Consider the following 8,392-nt stretch of genomic DNA (forward strand, 5'->3'; position numbering starts at 1 on the left):
GAGGTTACTGCGGTCCAGGGACCAAAAGCTACCATAACTTATAGACCCTGCGTATGCTGGTGGAGAAGTTACTAAGTTACTTATGGTCAGTCTGTCAGTGTCAGACCAGAGTGCAGAGTCACCAGACCAGAGCCAGAGGTTACCAAACGGAAGTTGCCAGATTTTACAGTTGCTGCAGCTTCAACAAAAATGAGATGAAAGGGAAAACAAAAGTTTGCAGCAAAAATCATTGTTGTGTTTGAATAAAAAATATGTTGTAAACAAAGCAATAAGCATTGCTTAGACTACTTAAACCATGGCGAAGTTCAATACAGGCCTTTACAATACTTCGTGCAAGCTTTTGTTTAACTATATTTTACGTAATTTGTGCTCCCTTTTTGCTTCTGCCAACATCATCAACATACAAAAAACTAACTATAATTAGATCTTTTATAAATAGATCAAACACAGAATTTGGCAAAAAGTCCATGCAGGTATTAAGACCAATGGTCTGGTCAAAGGTTCCAAGTAGGCTAAAAAAACTTATTATTTCATCGTTTTGAAAAAGAGATCAAAATGTTAATTTTACAAAGCTACAGTGCATCGTAAGTGATATGTTATGGAAACTAACTTGTCAGTTTCATATGCAATTGTACGGTATATAATATACCGTACGGTAACATGTTCAGTCGGAAACTTAATTGATTAATCTCTGCTTGCTTCTTGGAATTTTGTGTTTAGGCCTACGTTATCTTAAATACGTTTTTTTTTGGTGCGTATGTTGAAGCGCGGGAACGTTTTATTTTATTTTTAAAGCTTATTTTAAATGGCAAAATCGTCATTTCCGTAAGGTGGCAATTGACTAGTAGACCGTATGGTCGTCTCGTTGTCTCCCTGTCGCTATGGTTTGTTTGTTTGTTTGTTTGTTTGTTTATTGGCCGCTGCGAAAAAATATGTACAATAAATCAAAACACAATGTACAGTAAAACTGTTGAAAAGTTTACAATAAAAAAAAAACGAGTAAAAAAATGATGGTAGCATCACAGCAGCGGGAGGCTGCGAAGTGACCGTTCAAGGTCTTCAAGTCAAGCAGCCACCCTTAACTCATCAATGATAATTATAATTGAATAATTGAGACAAAGAGATAATAGTACATAAATAACGGTGAAGCTGTCCAAGATGATAAGAAGTCAAAAAACTGATTAGTAGGTTAATTTAGCATTTGTTTAAAGGGGACCTGAAATGAAAAATTAAAATTTTTTTGGTGATTCTTTAGTGTTTAAGTATTATATTTTTCAAAAAAAAATTTTGACATGCCTTTTTGTTTGGGAGATATAACCAAATAAAAATCGGCCACCTGATGGCGCTATGTGTCTTGTGACGTCATCGGCTGGCAACCAAGTAAACAGCTTCATGCATTTGCCTTAGAAACGTCGCATAGGTCATTGTATATTGAGCATAACCAAGATGTCTGAAACAAGACAAGGATTTCTCTTTGAACCAAAAAGACGGCGACTTGACAGCGAAGAACATCATTCTGATTCGTGCTCTGACAACACCAGTTCAGACAGCAGTCGAATGGAAAATTTACATTGAAAAAAATGCAGGAAAATAATTTGCTTGAACCAAGTGGTTTATATCAACTAAAAGTAGCCTATGTATTCAGAGTTGCCTAATATGCCTTTGCCTACCCTGCCAATGTTTTACTGTTCTACTGACCTGTTTCAAAGTCTTGTTGTTTTCTTGCTTTGCTATTCGATCCAAACGCCCGATCGTACTCACAGACCTGTACCTAGGTCGATCGGGTTTTGTGGGTACTGTACTGTATTGACAGTGGCTTTCACATATCTTGAAAAATCAAAGACAGAAGAAACAGCTTCAGGGATGAGCAGGTGTTTCGACTTGGTGCCTTGTAGCTCTGCCTGTAGATCGCGTTGGTAATCGCTGGCCAGAAAATGATTGGTGCACACACGGCAGTGCTTGTTTATAGGTGGGTTTTTGAGTTTCATTGCTGAGATCCATTTCTTCAGCTTGTCGTCATTATTCAGAGGTAAACGATGAAAGATTTGACGATTTCCCGGTTAGTACAACCGGGAGCCATACAAGTAGCCACCATTTTAAGGGTGTAAAAACTTCCTTAGCACAAAATTGTTCGCTGTTTCGGTAGCCTACGCGATTTGTTCCTTGTGTTTGTACGCAAAACAATAGACCTTGGATGCCGCTTTGCCAGCCAATGACGTCATCAAAAATTTTGACCAATCAGAATCATTCAATTCAAAAAAGGTTTTTTTAGGTTTTTTAATTAATGGTAACACAAAAAATAAAAAAATTGTTGAAAAACGTTTTATTTCAGAAAGATCTACAAATACAAAAGCTATGTATTTTCGTTGCAGTGCACCTTTAATATGAGTCAATAATTTTCTTTTTGTACATTCTTTTAAAAGTTGTGAATGAGGATTTGCGAATTTCATCTGATATATTATTCCAAATTTTTGCGCCAGAGTATTTTATTGAGCGTTGTAGTTTTGTGGTTGTGTATCGATAATAATAGTAATCTAGGTTGGTCGAGTTTCGAGTAGAAATGGGAACTTGTATGGGAACTTGTATAACTTTTGCATTGTGTATAGCCTATTACTGTACTTGCATTTTTCAAACATGTAGGTACCTATGTTCTTGTTACTGACAAATAAAACATTGATTGATTGATTGAAACTATAGTTATTGGTAATCGTGCTGCTAAAGCCTAATTTTATGAAACTATCTGGCAACACTGATGCAAATACAAGCTTTTTTTTAATTTCATGAAAGGTAAAATAAAGTTATACGATAAACTCGCTTAACTTTGCCCATCAGCGTGTACATAGACAAGGTACTTATCGACAAAGTATGAAAACATAACTCAATTAACTTTTTTAAAGTTTTTTGAAAAAAAGGTCTCCATAAAATCTTTAAACTTTTCCTGCCATTCGGCCAGGCGCGGATTTATGGGGGGGGCCCGGGCCCCCCCCGAAATTTTGTGAAAAATTGTAGAAATTGTATGTTTCCGCATCAAATGGTTTGATATGCTTCTAAACAGCTGATATTAGTCCCTCGGCACCACAATTGATGAAAATGGTTGTTTTAATGTCTATTTTCTAGCATATTGTATATGTCGTAGTATCATTGTTCATATCTGTTTAGCTTTTTCTTTCTTTTTAATTGATTTTCAAATTTTCTGCCCCCCCCCCCCCCCCCCCCCGAAAAAAACTCTTAGATTCGCGCCTGCATTCGGCCATATCTTTACAGTTTTCACTGTAATCTAGTTCTAAAATATGCAAAAAAAGTTTCAGTCTGCACCTGAGGAAGTATTCTTTCATTCTCATATCTTTATCGACTAATCGGGTCTTAATTTAATGTAGCAGTTTCTATACTGACCAAAGCAAACTCTGCTTTCGGAAGGCTTCACAAACGTGTTTGGAACAGTCAATCACGACTTACAAAAGAGAACAAAAATCATGGTAGCCTATAGCCTAATGTAGAACTAGAAGTTGTTTTAACATCTCACCTCCATGGATCAAAATGCTGAGTGCTGTATTGCCAGCATGTACGACTCCTGAAACGTTTGCACCATTGTTGCCTCAGATTTATTTAGAGAAAACATGTCCCAGACATAGAAGTCCTTCAACAGGCATCTATCTCTACCATTGAGTATTGACTATTAAGACATTTTAGACTATTATTAAGACTATTTAGACATAAGACATATATTAGCATTGACTTTTTCGTCCCGGACGCGTTAATCACGAAAAATAAAAAGATGATGAATTGAAGCATCTTTATTGAAAGTCAACTACGTTGGGTCGGCCATGTTTCCAGGGTGGACAATCACAGACTCCTCAAGATCACCTTATTTGCATAGCTTTCCATAGCTAAGCCACCGCACTGTTGGTGTCCCCAGGAAGCGCTTCAAAGACACTCTGAAAAAATCACTGAAATTATGCAACACACTCGACATTGGATACACCTTGCTGAAGATAAAGATTGGTGAAGATACACAGTGCATGGAGCCGTCTCCAAGCATGAGGAAACGCGTATCACCAATCATGAACAAAAGCGTCGCAACTCGCAATAGACAAAACCGTCGGAACTGTCCACCATCACCGGTAGCAGGCTTTACATGTTCAGTTCAGTTCAGTTGTTTTTATTTCTGACCATCATATCAAAACAATACACGTCAGCATAGCAAAGGTCGAGAAAAGGGTAGAAGTGACAAAACGCGAACGTTAAAACGTGCTTGTGACCGAAGTAAGTTATTGAGTTGAAAAAAATTTGGCACGGTCACAACACCTTCAGAAAAATTTAAGATATAAAGGGAAAATCAAAAAAAGAAAATGTTACAAAACAAAAACAACATATATTTAGGCTATAGCTTTATTAGCCTGTAGGGTTTTTAGCTATTCTATGTCCCCTTTAGTGTAGGGTTCTGCCTAACTTAAGTCCCCAGCGTAGGGTTTGGCTCATATTGTCGTATTTTTTGTTTATAAAAAAGAAATAAAAGGATAATTTAGGCTTCTGGCTGTCTAGTCTAGGGGTATGACTTCCTACAAAAAAGCAAACGAATTAAACAGGATTAAACATTTTTTATTAATCATTGTTACAAATTTGCTATTCGGGAATTGAAAAATATCTCTAATCAATAGCCTATAATTTATTGCGACCGGTGTCAGAAGAGCGACATTCCCCAGTCGTGAATTTAACCTTCTTTTTCTAAAGTTCAGTCCGTTCGCTTGCAAGTCTATTTTCGAATGCCTGTCTTTTTCAATTCCCCGCTTACTTCATAATATAACGGTAGAGCCTTTTCATCAATAATAGCTATCGTAAGAATCAAGGGAAAAGCTATACCGGTTTCATAGTTATGTCGCATTAGAAATACAGATGTGTTAAGCTAGATTCTGTGTGAGTGGCGTTTGTTAACAGGAAGCGTGACTTATGTTCTGTGAGAACGTTAGGTTTTGAATTTGCAGCATTGAAATGCATTTTGCAATAATGATAAATTTCGGTTAAATGTTAAAATATAAATTTGTTAGTTAAAAACATGGTACATGTTACAAGCCCACATAGCTTTAGCTGATATATTTAAGTTTTGTATGGACAGTTGCTATGAAGATCGGCCATGGTGCGTTATCAAGAGTGCTGATGGTCGTAAGGGGAACACGTCTTGATGCGTTTAGCTCATAGCAAAGAAGAGCAAGGCAGGCAAAGAAAACCCCACAAAGAAATCTTACCACGGGCAAAGCCATTTCAAGCGCAACGCACCATAGGCCTTGCACGACTCACAAAATAGATAGGCTATAACTTGACGACATGAAAACAATGACAAAAACAAACAAAACAAACTAGCAAAAACAACATCATCATCTTGCGGAAATTCAATTATACCCAGGGAAGTTATGTCTTGAAGATATCAAGCGTGTTTTGATAAAAGTTGCGTTGATAAAGCGATAATTTTAGACACCAGTCAGCTAAACTCGTCACCTCCACACTGATCCAACGTTAGCAAACGTTGAATTAATGCAAAGACGACAGGCATCGCCAGCTGGGATGTAATAGTGGCATGTCCCAGTGATATGAGAAATTTGGGTTACCGTATGTTTTACACGTTACACCAAAAAAAAATCCAGTTTGGCATGTTAGAAAAATAGATAAACAATCAGACAATAGCATGACGATCCAGTCCAAGATATTGATATAAAACAACTGGTTGGAGCACATGGCCACCGCTTCACCGAAAGATGGCGATTGGTCGAAGAGGATGGAAAAACTTCTGCAGACTCTGTAGAACTTCTGTGGACAAAAAAACACAAGAACCAGAAGGCCAGTAGGAGTAGCCTACTTACAACCTTACTATTTTGCTAATAAATCTACACACATTGGCCTATCATTTCTGGCAGTAGCGTAGCCAGGAATTTTGAAAGGGGGGGGTTGACTTCAGACCGGCGGGGGGTCTGGGGGCCCTCCCCCTGAAAATTTTGAAAAATTACTTTGAATTTGGTGCATTCTGAGAGCATTTTCAACAAAAATGTGGGTACGAATATTCCTGTAAAATGGTGCTGTCCGGTAGCATAGCAAAAGGATAAGATCATGTTTTCTTCGGCATTTTTTCGGAAAAAAAAGCTAAGTCTCTGTGTTTTCTTGTTGCTAATTCCTGGCTGAGATGTTTGAATGTTTGGTATTGGCAAAACTCGCTCTTTTAATGCAATTTTGTTTAAAATTAGGCAATTTTTTTTTAGACTGAAAGCATCATTCTCAATATCGTGACGTCACACGCGTGCCAAAGGGGGGGTTGTAACCCCCAAAACCCCCCCTTGGCTACGCCACTGATTTCTGGGCAAAAAAAATATTAGTAAGTTTGGTGCATGTAATACTTAGATAGGATTATTTCAAGGAAGATTTAGCTTGTTCATTTTTGATTTAAAGTTAAAGTTATCGATTTAATGTTATCGTTGCGACCACGCTTGCCACTCACGCATTGGACTTTTTAGCTTTTTAGCCATAGGAGGGCTTGTAAATGACGTGATTTTTAAAGTATTATCTTCGTTCCAAAGTAGGCTACTGTCATATAAGTTATGTAGTAGGCTAGTAGCCCAAGTGAATTGCAAGCTATTAAATAAGATATCAAGAAACAACCAGAGGTGGGCAATAGAGCGCTACTTTTGTAGCGCCGCTACTTTTTTGGTAAAAGTAGCGGTAGCAGCGCTACTTTTTAGTTGGAGTAACGTCTGCAGTAGCGGCGCACTCAGTCAGAGAGTTGATCCGTGTTTTGAACTTTGTTTGGTAATTACAGAAAAAGAGTTATGACAGGAGTGATAATGGAACCCACGTCATCGAAATATATTCTCCAGCCCTCTGAGCCACGCTGGCTACAGACTACAGTAGAACGTTCACTTAATTTATTTTCTATTAGAACTCTTTGCGTTTTTTTCTCTTTTCTACCTCTAACTTCTGATTGCTATTTGAAACGCTGCTTTACCTGTAGGCTACAGTACATGCTGTAGACTACTTCTGATTGGTTGATGACTTCGAAGCTTTACTGGCTCTTACAAAATTTGTTATGTTAAAGTGACTACCTTCCATATTAGACTAAAAAGTTACCAGACCTTCAAACTTTTACAACAAACATAGGTTATAAATAAGCCCAAAAAGTATCAAATTTTTTCATTAGTACCGGTTCCCAAAAAGCGCCAAGAACAAACACAATTTTAAACATCAGCCTACGGTATTAAAATAAGCTATAACCTACTTGTGGTGCAGTAATTTAAGTGCATTTCTATAAATAAAGCACTATTAAATAACATGAAAATAACCTACGTTTTTCTGGTGTAAACTAAGTTAAACTATCACAAGCTGTGAAACTTGATAATTTGCTTTTATTTCGACTTTTCATCAATTAGACACAACTGACTTCTTCAAGGGACTAGTGTAGAATTTTGACGCGAATTCTAGGTTAAAGAATATCTTTCTCACTGGCGCCAAACAGTGGATTGGATTATTATATGCGTCGCTTAGTTAATACGGTTATGCGCCTACAACAGACAGAGAAACAAGCCAAGTAGATTGAACCTGAACACGGTCTTGAATTCTGTTAGTTTATTGTGGCAGAAAGGTTGCAAGATCACAAGGTCAGAAGGTCACAGGATCACAAGTTGCAGATGTCAAGTTCACGGGGTTGCAGGTCGCAAGTTCAGCCACAAGTTTTGCAGGTCGCAAGTTTGTTTAACAAATTTAGTCCGCAGATATGGGCTACTTCAATCCTATACAGAGCTGGTTGGGAACAGTTTAGTTGACTCACCGATGCAGCAGAAGCAGGGCTTGAAGTGATAATCCGTACAAACAATAATTCAAATAATAATAGTCGTAACAGTCATACAGCAATTGATTCTACTAGTGCATCTTATTCAAATAGAATAGAACACAAAATTTACAATTAGTAAATGGTCAAGAAATATTTAACATAAAGTTTCTCAATTTATGCTTAAGAATTAACATTAAACAGCTCGTTTACAGAATGCAGCTAGTACAAACTCAAAGAGAATTGCTCGTCTATGCTTTCACAAGTAAACAGACTTCGCTTTGCTAAGCTTTTATGCTGATTGCAGCAAAACACAGAGGAACTGTGTTATTTAAAGACAACGAAAGAATTCTATCAACACGAAGCCGCGATTGACGTTTCAAAGGTTTTCTTAAAACAACAAGACTTGCTTGTTCGGCTGGTACTTGAGATGATATTCAAGTCGATTATAAAATTAACAACTAGATCAGGTAATGACTACCTGTTAGCATGGCAAAGCACAGGACCAAAACACAAAGCACCGTTGTTTAAGAAATTGCATCTTCAAAACTCCGTTCAGTTTGTTTCTATTTCTGACCAACGCAA

Source organism: Aplidium turbinatum, chromosome 9, assembly GCF_918807975.1.
Source record: "Aplidium turbinatum chromosome 9, kaAplTurb1.1, whole genome shotgun sequence".
NCBI classification, from domain to species: domain Eukaryota; kingdom Metazoa; phylum Chordata; class Ascidiacea; order Aplousobranchia; family Polyclinidae; genus Aplidium; species Aplidium turbinatum.